This window comes from Ursus arctos, unplaced genomic scaffold (assembly GCF_023065955.2).
Source record: "Ursus arctos isolate Adak ecotype North America unplaced genomic scaffold, UrsArc2.0 scaffold_16, whole genome shotgun sequence".
Classification (NCBI taxonomy): domain Eukaryota; kingdom Metazoa; phylum Chordata; class Mammalia; order Carnivora; family Ursidae; genus Ursus; species Ursus arctos.
The window spans coordinates 53,641,536-53,655,606 of record NW_026622830.1 but is presented as its reverse complement, the minus strand read 5'-3'; the positions used below and the strand labels follow the sequence as shown (position 1 = coordinate 53,655,606).

General features: G+C 41.0%; 1 long non-coding RNA gene across 2 annotated transcripts in view; it reads right to left on the bottom strand.

The window, feature by feature from the left end:
* The window catches only part of LOC130543852 (uncharacterized), an 85,295-nt gene that overhangs the window by 17,350 nt on the left and 53,874 nt on the right, over positions 1 to 14,071 (bottom strand). For both annotated transcript variants that reach the window (XR_008959533.1, XR_008959532.1), the window contains 2 exons: positions 11,709 to 11,935; positions 152 to 1,718 (listed from right to left, as the gene is read on the bottom strand). This is a non-coding gene — a long non-coding RNA (uncharacterized LOC130543852). The remainder of the gene's footprint in view (positions 1 to 151; positions 1,719 to 11,708; positions 11,936 to 14,071) is intronic.

Below are 14,071 nucleotides of genomic sequence, written 5' to 3'. Positions count from 1 at the left end.
GGTCAGGAAGAAAACTCAGAATGAGAACTTAAGAGCTGTTTACTGACAGGTAGATACAAATATCCCCGTACTTTAATGATGCTATCACAATAAACAAAATGTTCAAATGGACTCAAACCAGAGGTCTTTATGTTTCCGGGCAGCCACGTACCTGCAGCATAGCCTGGGCCCTGGCTTTCCCGTTCTTATTTTCTTCTTGCGTCACACATCCTCTGCTCACTGCACTCGTGAAGGAGTATGTTCGTCCCCAACTGGAAGATCGCTTATGACGAGAACCGTCAGATGAGGTCTTTAGAAGATAAAAACCAGTTCACGGAGGGGGAAGAAGTACATGTTCACATATTTAATTCCTTACACTCACCAAAATTCATGAGAATAGAGGTTTTAGAAGGGCGAGTCTTTTTTCCATTTTGTTCACCACCTCCAGCACCTCAAACAGTGCCTAGTGTTTAGTATGTGCTGAAGAAATAAACGCAGGTCCAGTGACTGAATGAGTCTCTAAAACAGACCTTTAAAATGTGTGATAAATTCCATTTGCTTATCTATTCATTTTGACCTCATGACCAGTTATTAAAATGATTTCACCAATATTAAAAAATCAAAAATTATGGAATTAATACAGATATTTAAAAGTGATATGCCTTTGATTACAAATAGTCTTAAATGTTTGTTGTTAATTGCTGCAACACCCACTTTTAGAAATAATTTCTCAGGGGCGCCTGGGTAGCACAGTGCTTAAGCGTCTGCCTTCGGTTCAGGGCGTGATCCCGGTGTTCCGGGATCGAGTCCCACATCGGGCTCCTCCGCTGGGAGCCTGCTTCTTCTTCTCACACTCCCCTGCTATGTTCCCTCTCTCGCTGGCTGTCTCTCTGTCACATAAATAAATAAAAATCTTAAAAAAAATAATTTCTCAGACTAGTTTCAAAACAGCATGCCAGAAATAGAAATATGACAGATATTTTGTTTCAGGAAGAGATCCCACTGTGTCGTTTTAGGTTTATCCAGCCTCTAGCTTTACCTAACCAGGACGAAAAGTTCCATTCCAGCAGCACTCACTCTGAGGACAGCACCCAGCCCTGAAGTGAGGCTTCTTAAGAGAGGAGATAGCACTCATTATTGGGTTAGTCCTTTCGGCTGCTCTGGGCAGGCCACTGCACAAGACAAGACTGCCAAAACATTCTAAATTTAGTTTCTCAAATGCTATTTGTTTAAACATGTCAATACCAATACGGCAGTGACATTTTTAGTCTCACACGCAGACGTGTGAACATACAATGGTTCATAAAACAAGTCTGCCGCCACAGTGAATGACAAAGCTGCCATGCACAGCCGGACCTAGCCTGAGGGGAAGGAGGTGACCAATGATCCTGAAGACAGCCCAGAAGCAGCCTCACTGAAGCAGGTCCTCACGGAACTCAGCAACTGGAGAGAAGCAACTACGATAAAAGAGCCCCGCCGGCCTGTGCCCCACTGACTGGCACCCTCGCCCGATCGGGTAGACTTTGCTAAAATACGTGTACTCCCAGCTGAAACAAGCGACAACGTATTACCTCTTTGCTGTCAGTCTCTGAAAATCCTAATTTTTCAGCATCTTCTAGGGCAGCTTCTTTTTTATCTGGTTCTTCCATGAACACAGGTTTGTCCTGGAGAATCCACTTTCTGTACACTGGAACTACCTTCCTTGTTACAGCGATGTCACAGGAAGGCAACAAAAATGCCTAAAATAAAAAGAGAAGACTCCCTTTAACTCCACACCTGCTCAGATCACTGTAACAGACGCATAACAGACATTTCTAATCACCACCACCAAGTTCAGACTTTCCTCTGAAACATACGGAGCCAGATATTTTTGTGCACACCAAACTTGCTGAAGAGAAAAGGCATTTTCAATTGGGCCAGAAAATGTCATGCAATTTAAAAATAACTTCTGTATTCTGAATATTTTTTTCACAAAAATAGCCAACATGCACGCCTACACAGATACTTTAAGTGGCTATATAAACCATAACAGTTATACAACCCAATGAATTAGAAATTGAGTATAAGACAACAGACAGACTACTGCAGCCAGCTGCAGCCAACTGTCACTCCTCCGCCTACCTCCATGTGCAGGGATGTCATGCTGGTGACAGAAGGATTATTTACACCACAGAAGTTGGCAAATGCTAATAATTGGAGCCTTTCTTTTTTCTTCCCCTTTGTCTTTCTCTTCCTTCCTTCTTTTTCGCCCCTCCCTTCCACCTTACCATCCCTTTCTGGGAGCCCACATTCACCAGCATACCAATGAGTCAAGACTGTACTCAGGTGTCTGTACTCACTGGTATGCTAGTGAATGCGGCTCGCAGAAAACACATGAAAGAGAGCCTCTGGCCAGCTGTAGCACTGTGCACATTGATGTGAACTTTCTTTTTTCCGATTTCTCACATTTATTTGAGAGAGAGAGAGAGAGAGAGAGAGCATGTGCCCAGCAGGGGAAGGGCAGAGGATGAGGGAGAGAGCAAGCAGACTCCAGCACTGAGCACAGAGCCTGACATGGGGCTCAATACCATGATGCTGAGATCACTGCCTGAGCCAAAACCAAGAGTCAGACTTTAGCTGACTGAGCCACAGAGCACCCCATGAACTTTTGAACATTACAGACTCTCTTTACACATATGCATGTAAGACTTCTGATTTAATGTAAGATTCCAAACATATAAACAAAACGGTAAAGGAGAAATGTATTTGCCTTTTGAGTATTAGCTCTAAGGAATATTTCTGACTGAGGGGTAAACACAAAGAGAGGAACTCAATACTACAGAAGTGTTTTCATTCCATAGATGAAAAATTAAGCTGAGGCTCAGAACACATGAGATATTTTCCCAAGGTTACAAAGTAAGTTAGCGATGATTCTAGGTCTTGAAATCTCAAGATTCAGAGATTTCATACTGTCCTTAATGTTCACGCTACAGGATCCAATGACAGGCAGACTTTAGTGTAACAAGGATTCATGCAATATATATATTTCCATTGATGTCATATCAAATTCCAGAATAGAGGAGTCTGTGTTATAACAAGAAGGTAACATATCAATGTAACAAATATTCTGACTTGTATCTCAAGAACAATCAACAAAGACAAAGAAGAATATGACAAAGTACAATGTTGTCCCAGTCTAATGTTGTTCCAAATTGTATTACAAATATTTTCACACATACAATAAAGTAGAAATACTTTAAAGTGAATACCATGTACTGCCGCCTAGATTCTACCATTAGCATTTGCTAGATTTTCTTACCACATACCTATCAACCCACCCCTATTTATCCTTCTTTCAACCCATTTTATTTTTGATGCATTGCAAAGAAATCTGCAAACATCAGTACATTTCACCCCTAAACATTTCAACATGCATATCACTTCCTTACAGTTCAAAATTTCTTTATGGTACTTTACATAAAATTTATAAATCAGGAAATGCACAAATGTTAAGTGAACCATGTGATGAGTTTGGACAAATGTAGACAATGAGGTAATCCAAATCCAAAATCAAAGGTATATCATGTTATCCTCCTCGTAAGAAGCAAAGAGAAACATTCTCTGTAGGAAAATAAGGTCACAGTAAAACCCAAATGATTTGTACAAACTGTCTGGTTAATATGATACGTAGCATATTCATTAAAAATCAGAAATATGAGAAAAGAAGTCAACATTAACAACACCACAATAAAAACCAGACAATACTTTAAAGACATAGGAGATCAGGATAAAGAAAGTTTCAAAAAGAAATGGAAATGGAATTGAAAAATAAAATAACCAAAATGAAAAACTCAGTGGGTATGGATTGACAACAGAATGGACATAGCTGAAAACAGGATGAAAAAACCAAAGGAAACACCCAGAGTGAAGCACGGTGAGACGAAAGGACGGCCTACTCAGAAAGGAAGGCAAGAGAGAGAACACAATGAAAAGCTGCTCCTATACTTGGCTGCAGAGGCACAAGGAAAGAAGATTAGCAAAAGAGGGCAGATATGATATTTGAGGAGAGAATGCCCGAGAATTTTGCCAAAATTGGTAAAAGATGTCAATCCACAGACTCAAGAATCACAAACAAGCAGGGTAAATACAGAGTACCTTACAGTAAAAGTGCTGAAAACCAAGAACAATCAGAAAATCTTACAAGCTTCCAGAGGAAAAAAGAGACATTTCCTCCAAAGGAGCTACCACGTGACCTCACATGACTTCTCAAAGACAATGCAACAAATATTCAATGTGCAAAGAGAGAACAGCTGCCCGGGTAGAATTCAATATCCAGAAAAACTGCACTTCAAAACCAAAAGCAAAATAGAGAAATTTTCAGATACAGAAATGAGAAAAACTTTTACCAGGAGATCTGACCTAAGGGAAATACTAAAAGTTATTCTTTAGGCAGAAGGAAAATAATTCTGGATCAGAGATTTAGGAAGAGATGAAAGTGCAATAAACAGGTAATTATTTGGATAACTCTAATTGGATAAAATATATATATATGAATATATATATATAAAAGAATAAAACTGGGTAAAATAATAAATATGAAAGAGATAATATATGTGTATACATATAAATAATATATTCATAATATGGAATTCAAATACAGATGGTCCTCAACTTAGGACAGTTCAACTCAGAAGTTTTCAACGTTATGACAGTGCGAAAGTCACGCATATTCAGTAGAAACTGTACTTTGAATTTTGATCTTTTCCTGGGTTAGGGATATGTAGTATGACACTCTCTTGTGGCGCTGGGCGGTGGCAGTGGCTACAGCTCTCAGTCAGCCCTGGGATCGCAAGGATAAACACCTGATACACTTACTACCGTTTTGTACCCATATAACCATTCTCTTTTTCACTTCTAGTATGGTATCCAATAAATTCCATGAGATATTTAACACTTTATTATAAGCTAGGCTTTGTGTTAGATGAGATCGCCCAACTTGTAGGCTAAAGTAAATGTTCTGAGCATGCTCAGGGTCGGTGAGGCTTAGCTATGATGTTCGGTAGGGTAGGTGTATTAAATGCATTTCTGACTTACTCTATTTTCAACTTCTGATGGCTTTATCGGGACAGAACTGCATTGTGAGTTGAGGCAAATCTGTACATAGCAGGGGCATATGAACTGAGAAGGAATAAATGGAACTGGAGTGCATACTTACAGGGTAAAAGTTGAAATTAATGCTAGATTTTAAGTTAGGGATGCAAACAATAAAATATTACAAATGAGTGTAAAAACACTAAGCTTGAAGAGAAAAACGGGATGCTAAAAACAACCAGCCTGAGAGAATTCAATACAATCAGCAATACAATTAGAGAGCAGAAAGTAAGATAGTGAACTTATACACCATTACAGTAGTTGTTATGTCAACTGTAAAGGGAACAATGCTCCAATCAAAAGATAGAAATTATAAGGTTCGATTTTAATAAGTATTAAAAGACCATTTGCCATTTATAAGGGGACGCCAAAAACATCCGGATGTAGAGAGGTTGAAAGTAAAAAGAGAGAGATACACCATGCAAACACTAACCAAAAGAAAACTGGTAGAGCTATATTAAGAATAGGCAAGACTGACTTTGAGGCCAAAAAGGAAAAAAAAGTATTAATAAAGAGAAAAAATTCTTCCTGATGAAAGAATCAGTTCAAAGAAACATATGACATTTGTGAATCCATACTGAAACTAATAATTTTGCCTCAAATATATATGTGTGTGTGTGTGTGTGTGTGTGTGTATAGCAAATACTGATAGACTTTGAAAAAAAATAGACCAATCCACAGTTATAGTAGGATATTCTCAGTAACTTGCAGAACAGCAGATCAAAAAAATAAGGATAGAGAAGAATGGAACACACGCTTCCTACCTTCTCACCGTATTCTCCATGTCTCGACCTCTCGTATTTTTCATCTTTGTCTCTCTGGGGGACAGTTGGGATAATTTCTTCAGGTCTGTCATTCTGTTTATTCAGTCCTCAGCTGTACCTAACCTGCTACTAAACTCACCCACTAAGGTTTTCCTTTACTATTTCAATTATTACTTTTTTTTTTCATCTCTAGGAGTTCTATTTCCTTATTATTCAAATCTGCTTAGTCGTTTGTTATAATTTCTTGTTTCCTGGAAACATTTCCAAGTTGTCTTTTATTACTTTAAACATGTTGAAGGTATTCATACTGAAAATTCTAGGAAAGTTTTGACTTGAAAATTCCTAATTGGAAGAAAGGGTGATCTGAAATTATTATACCCAGTTAAACTGTTTTTCATGTGGAAAAGCAAAAGGGAAACATTCCTCATCACAAACGAACTCAGGGACTAGAGCCTCAAGACACCTTCTTGAAAACACCCACTCAATGACAAAACAAGGCCATCCAAGAAGTGCATCAAAGCAAGCATGTTAGGACTCAGGACACCAGGAGGAGAGTGTAGCTAAATTCAGAACCAAGACTGAACAACTCTGCACATCAGAATTCCAAAACTGACTGCAAATAATAGTAAATTCAGGCTCACAATTGATAATATAATGAAATAAGTGGATGGGAACAGGAGGCTGAAGAAAATACCAGGCTGATAATTTCTTCAGATTTCTTAAGAAATCAATAAGTGCTATCTAAAATTACACCACGGGGATAAAAACTGATGCCACCACCTTAATGTGATTTTAATCTTCTCATTATAGATAAATATTTTGGTAATTAATATTTCTTGTGTTAAAGGAAATGTTTATTTGAATTTCTACAATTCTGTTTCTCTTTATTTTTTCTGCTGTCAAATTCAAATAAAATAAAATTCAGAGCTCTTCATTAAAAACGCACAAAAGCATCATTAAGAATTAAGATTCCATTGTCATAAAGTTACCTGTCAATCCTTCACCCCCACCCCGGTGCCTCCACATACCCTCCCATTGTCTCTGCCTTTACCTCAGTCAACCTCTGTCTGGTTTTACCTTCACCCATCCATGGCTGGCTGCCTGCGTGTCCATCTTTTTTTTTTTTTAAAGATTTTATTTATTTATTTGACAGAGAGAGACAGCCAGTGAGAGAGGGAACACAAGCAGGGGGAGTGGGAGAGGAAGAAGCAGGCTCATAGCAGAGGAGCCTGATGTGGGGCTCGATCCCATAATGTCGGGATCACGCCCTGAGCTGAAGGCAGACGCTTAACCGCTGTGCCACCCAGGCGCCCCTGTCCATCTTTAACTGCCTGCCAAATTCTCTGTCTGCCTGTCTGTCTGCACCTACGCACCTGTCCATCTACACCTCCCTGCTCACTTCCACCTCTGCCAGCTGGCCTGTCTACACCTACCTGTCTCATCTTCTATGCCTGCCTGCCAGTTTGTTTATGTCCATCAGCTCCTCTGTAAGCCTTCCTGTCTGTCTGCCAGGCTGCTCTCTGTTTATATCCTGCCTTACCCATCTCCTCTCTGCCAGGCTCTTATTTGCTTCTCTAGCTAGCCAGGCCAGCAGTCAAATAGACACATGCAGGAATACCTGGAATGATACTCTACAAACATCAACAGGGGTTGCTTAATGGCAGTATTTTGAGTGATTGACTTGGGACTCTATTTGTCTAATGAATATTCACTTTTTTAAAAATAAAGTTATTTTTTAAAACAAAACCAACACCAACAAAACAACATAATCGACAAATAACCTTTAGAGCAGTGCTTTGAACTTTTCAGACCCATTACCTAAGTAAGACATTTTACAGAAGCATATATGCATTTGGATAATAAATGTTGTTTTAGAAGGTTTACAAAGAAATACTAATCCTTAGAATATGCAGGGTACTCTGAAATGTTTCAGTCCATCCTATTCTCTTCTATTCCATTATTTTAAAACAATACTGGCCTTTTTTTTAAAGATTGTATTTATTCATCTGGGAGAGAGAGACAGAGCACAAGCAGGGGGAGAGAGAGAGAGGGAGAAGCAGACTCCTCGCTGAGCTGGGAGCCCAGTGTGGGGCTTGATCCCAGGACCTGGAGATCATGACCTGAGCTGAAGGCAGACGCTTACCCATCTGAGCCACCCAAACGCCCCAAAAGACTGGCTTTTGATAAGTGATTTCATGACCTACAAATGGTCACAACAGGTAAGAAAAACACTGGTAAGAAGACAAGTTTCCAGCGGAGTGACCCCGAGACCAGAACTGCCCCACCTGAAGCTTCTACCACTCACTGTTAGCCTGCCTGCTGGGGGCAGCAGTAAACTGAGGCTGCCCTGAGCACCACTGAACCTCATCTCCCCTCATTTACCATCTATTTCCACTGCCTGCAACCTACCGAACCATCCAGGCCAAGGAGACTTGCACAGTTAGCCCCTGTCACGAGCCTCTCTGCGCTCGGGGCCCCTTGTCAGCATTTATTTCGACACCACACCCATGGACATCTGACCTTCTTCCATCATGCACTGTTCTCTGGTGCATACACACACATCTTACCTCCTTCACTGAGAACACGAGCTTCCTGAATGTACATTTTAAACTTTAATGGCCTTTAGGCCTAAATATTAAATAGTCAATGAACACTTTAAAATTGAAAATGAAATCACTAGGAAACAAGTCACATTTTGCCATCCTGAAAAGAACAATACAGAGAAAGACAATTATCATATGGTTTCACTCATTTATGGAACATAAGAAGCAGGAAGATCCGTAGGAGAAGAAAGGGAAGGTAAACAGAAGAGGGAATGAAACATGAGAGACTATGGACTCTGGGAAACAAACTGAGGACTTCAAAGGGGAGGGGGATGGGGGAATGGGATAGGTTGGTAATGGGTATTAAGGAGGGCACGTATTGCATAGTGCACTGGGTGTTATACGCAAGTAATGAATCATGGAACTTTACATCAAAAACTAGGGATGTACTGTATGGTGACTAACATAATAGAATAAAAAAAATATTATTAATTAAAAAAAAAAAGAACAGACAAAAAAATCCCGCCCCCCCAAAAAAGAATAATACATCATTGACCTCAAGAGGGCAATAGAATGCAATGTTAAAACCCACGCCCCTTCAAGAATCTCTACTTAGTATTTTCACATGCACAACCCTTACATTTTAAATTTCACATACATGCTTTCAAATTAGAGTTGATGAAGAATAATGAGAAGGTGTAAATAAAATGTTTTTTGGCTTCACGGCACAAAGATGTCTCAGAAGTTCGGTCATAAGTAGTCTGCAGTTACCTACTTGGCCCAAGCTACTTCTGAACTGAATTTAGATTGGAGTGAGGACTAAATGGCATGCAGAATTTAGAGCACCCTCTGCCAGCGGTGCAATGTCAATAATGGATGCAGACAAAACTTTCCATATAGTAAATTAACAGTTTACACAATAAAGGTAAAACCACATCAGTTTAGCATTATCTCGTGTGCAAAATTTACAAGCTTTGTCAATCATATCTAGTCTTATAGTAAGCACTGGCATCCAAGAGCTTAAAACATTGCTACAGATCAGGGCCTGCAAAGTATGGCCTGTCATCCAAATCCAGCCTGCCAAGTGACTTTCCTAAATAAAGTTCCCCGGGAACGCAGCCACGCTTCTTCGTTATGTGTTGTCCATGTCTCCTTTCTCACTACAAAGACAGAGCTAAATAGCTGTAACAGAGTCCGTGTGATCAACAAAGCCTGAAATACTATGATCTAGTCCTTTACTCTATAAAGAATATGACCTCTATCCTAAATTATATGACCTTGCTGACTTCAACTCAAATTAAATGGTTACCAAGTACCTTCCGTGGGTACAATAGGAACGCAACAGGGCAACGTTAATGGACAGACTAGGGTAGATTTTTAAGTCCTGGACTATTATGATAAAACAATGTTTTGTCAGCATGACATATACAGTATAGGCTAGAAAGGGATGACACAGCAGGTGCGGGGCTCCAGGGAGCATGCTGCTAACCACGGCCAAAGGAAAAGGAGGGAGCAGGAGTGCGAAAGCCCCCTGCATGGCTTGTCCAGGGATGGCTCACTGGAGGAGCTGGAGACGAGAAGCACGGGAGGGCTGAAATTAATACGCACACAAGAACACAAGCCCCGTTAAACAAGTGGTCAAGTCATGAGGAGAAGCTGATGTTAGGGAAGAAAATAAGCTCAGCTCTGGCCTCGTCATCATTAAGACACCACTAGAATGTCAGACAAGGTCACCAGGGGGCATTTTAAAAGGCAAGTGTGCAAACAAGAAGCAAGGTCCAGACAAAAAGCTTGAGTGAGAGTCTCACGCCAAATGGCTGCTGGCTCCGAGCCCGAAGGAGGCAAGCGTGGAGTTACAGCAGAAGAGGCTCAAGCCCAGAACTTGGTCAATTCTTGGAATCTGGGGTCAAAGAAAACAGGGGCAAAGAAATGAGACAGAGAAGACACAGTCAGGGAGTGAGAATATTACACTAATATTTTCTTAAGTCCAACCTTTTTATTCACTAAAATACAAAATACGTGAACACCTCCAGATTGCTGTGGATTACACTGGGACTTTCATTGTTGGTTGATTTTTCCTTAATGACAGTCTCAGAAGTGAAAGGGTTCATCGCTATCTAGAAGTCTTGCCCCTCCTCGGAAAGCTCTTCATACTGCGCATGTACCGGTCACGTGTGTGCACAGGGCTCCTCCCCTTCTCCCCACGGATCACAGGTCTGCCATTCAGGGGCCTCACCTTCTGTGCGTGTGCCCAGACTCAACAGCTAGTCCCCATCACATGCACACACCCACAAAAGAGCCAGGCTCTGTCTCCCAGGGCACCGGTACCAAGATGCAGGTGGCCAGTGGCTCCAGCCCACACCACAGGTCTGCTGTTTTCTCCGCTGCACCACGGGTTCTGTTTCCTCTGTCAGAGTTTCTCCACAGCAGCACGACTAACATTTGAGGCCTGATGTTTCCTGTCGTGGGCTAGTGCAGGCCCTGTCCTATGCCTGTAGGATAATCACTGGCTACTACCCACTAGATGCCAGCAGCATTGCCCTCTCTCCAGTTGTGATGACCAAAAATGTCTCTGGACAATGCCCCTGGGGGGGCAGAGCCAGCCCCGGTTGTAGCTCAGGGCTGCTAATCATTGCCTGGCCTCTGGTTTCTCTGCCATCTTCTTCCGCACTTGCACCTGCTTTCTTGTTTGTAGTTCCCCTCCCTTTTCACTCACCACAGTGGCCACCACCAGGGTGCTATACCAGCGTCATCCCTTGCTTTCCCCTTATTCCCCTCCCCACCCAACTTTTTCCTCTTACGTCATAAATACTTCAATCACACGTTCATGCCATGCGTGTTTGCAGGGAAAGTACAACCATCTGCAGAGCCTCCACAGAGCTCCCTCTGGCCCTTGGGACAACACCAGCCTGGGGCTCCTCTTTGCCATGTTCATTGGTTGATGAGTATTCGGCAAGAGCTTTCTTCCCACCTACCTCTGGGTTTCAAGTTTCTTACCGACACGTGAGGGTATTTTTGGAATGATTTGCTCAGATATAGAATTTCCCCTCCACATGTAGGAATTTTACAAAAACAAAATCTTAAAGAATCATACACAAAATCACAACACTCCACATGACAAATTAAAAGCAGGATTAGAGGGATCATTATTCAGTCCAGTAATGTAGCCCAACTCATCAGTAGTATTTCTTGCAGGACTATGCGCAAAAGAACAAGAACAAGTCTCTTCAATTTCATGAACTTATCACACACACACACACACACACACACACACACACAGACACACACTAACCTGATGAAAGACTTCGTTCACAAAGGTGACATAACCTCGCGTTGACAAGAGAATCCACTGCACCATTTCATACACGGGGCGGTGCTCTTCCTCAATGCTACAATGGCTGGAGTTGCTGAGTCTTCGGTCAGACAAGGTGCTGCTGTTGGAATGGTTTTTCTCCGGCTCTGCAGGCCGCCGCCATCCAGCTCTGCCACCATCTCTTGCCCCACGCCACCACCAACGGTCTGGAAGAAAGCCATTACCACTTCTTTGTCTTTTTTTTAATAATAATATTTTTTATTATATTATGTTAGTCACCATACAGTACATCCCTAGTTTTTGATGCAAAGTTCCATGACACATTACTTGCGTAAAACACACAGTGTACCATGCAATACGTGCCTCCTTAATGCCCATCACCAGCCTATCCCATTCCCCTCCTCCCCAAGCCCTCGGTTTGTTTCCCAGAGTCCATAGTCTCTCATGGTTCATTCCTTTTGTTTATCCCCCTTTCTTTTTCCCTTTCTTCTCCTACCAATCTTCCTACTTCTTATGTTCCACAAATGAGTGAAACCATATGACAATTATCTCTCTCTGCTTGACTTATTTCACTTAGCATTATCTCTTTCAGTCCCGTCCATGTTGCTGCAAAATTTATGTAATCATTCTTTTTGATGGCTGAGTAATATTCCATTGTATATATGGACCACATCTTCTTAATCTGTTGAAGGGCATTTGGCTCCTTCTATGATTTAGCTATTGTGGACAATGCTGCTATGAACATTGGGGTGCATATGGCCCTTCTCTTCACTATGTCTGTATCTTTGGGGTAAATACCCAGTAGTGAAATGGCTGGATCAAAGGGTAGCTCAATTTTTAACTTTTTATGGGACCTCCACACTGTTTTCCAAAGTGCCTGTACCAACTTGCATTTGCACCAACAATGTAGGAGGGATCCCCTTTCTCCACATCCTCTCCAACATTTGTGGTTTCCTCCCTTGTCAATTTTTGCCATTCTAACTGGCATAAGGTGGTATCCCAGTGTGGTTTTGATTTAAATTTCCCTGATGGCTAATGATGTTGAACCTTTTTTCATGTGTCTGTTAGCCATTTGTATGTCCTCATTGGAAAAGTGTCTCTTCATATCTTCTGCCCATTTTTTGATTTGTTTGTTTCTTGCGTATTGAGTTTGAGAAGTTCTTTGTAGATCTTGGCTACCAGTCTTTGATCTGTAGTGTCATTTGCAAATATCTTCTCCCATTCCGTGGGCTGCCTCTTAGTTTTTTTTTTTTTAAGATTTTATTTATTTATTCGACAGAGATAGAGACAGCCAGTGAGAGAGGTAATACAAGCAGGGGGAGTGGGAGAGGAAGAAGCAGGCTCACAGCAGAAGAGCCTGATGTGGGGCTCGATCCCATAACGCCGGGATCACGCCCTGAGCCGAAGGCAGACGCTTAACCGCTGTGCCACCCAGGCGCCCCTGCCTCTTAGTTTTTTTGACTGTTTCCGTGGCTGTGCAGATTCACTTTTTCTAACTGCTCATTCCATGAAATACAATTTCAGGAAACCCACAGCCCATGAATCATTATTGAATGGTGCACTGAGACTTAATAAAAGTATAACTAAGTGTTATCATACAAATAAATACAAATATCATACACAAAACTGAACCATCTCAAACTTTCTTTTTCATTCCCAAATGGGCTTTGATGGGTTTTAACGTCAATTAATATGCTGATAGAACTGCTAAAAAATGGTCACTGCTGAAATTTTAAAATCACCACTCTGCTTTCTCTAATGTATGTTGAAGTACTTTTATCTCATACAAAAATGAATTACTAAGGACTAAAGAATACTTCACAGAACACATTTTCAGCTGAAGTGATGCACCAAGAATGTACAGTTTGTTCAGGTTTATGCTGTTGCTGTCAAAAGTATATGGGATGTAAGAGCCACTGTCCTTCCGTTCTCCCATGAATATTTGTTATACCAGATTCTCCAAGTGCTAAGAAAACTTAGTCTAGAAGATGCACTAATTCATCTCCTCCCTGGTGAAAAATTAAAGGTATTAGTAGATCCCGAAGCAAATTCACTTTGGGAAAACACACACACACACACACACACACACACACACACACCCTCAAACAGACCTTCAATACAATAATAAGGGCAAAAGTATAAACTCCATTTGGAAACAGCACTTAAAATATTGTTTTGAAGGGCTTTTACAAGAACAGTATATTCTTTGAAAAGAGATTTCGGATCAACTGTTTCACTAATATTCACTTTACATAGGCAAAATTATATTAAATTTCAAATTCCAAACAAAAACTTTCAGGAGACAAATGAAATTATATGTGCTTTTATTCCTGCAACTCTGT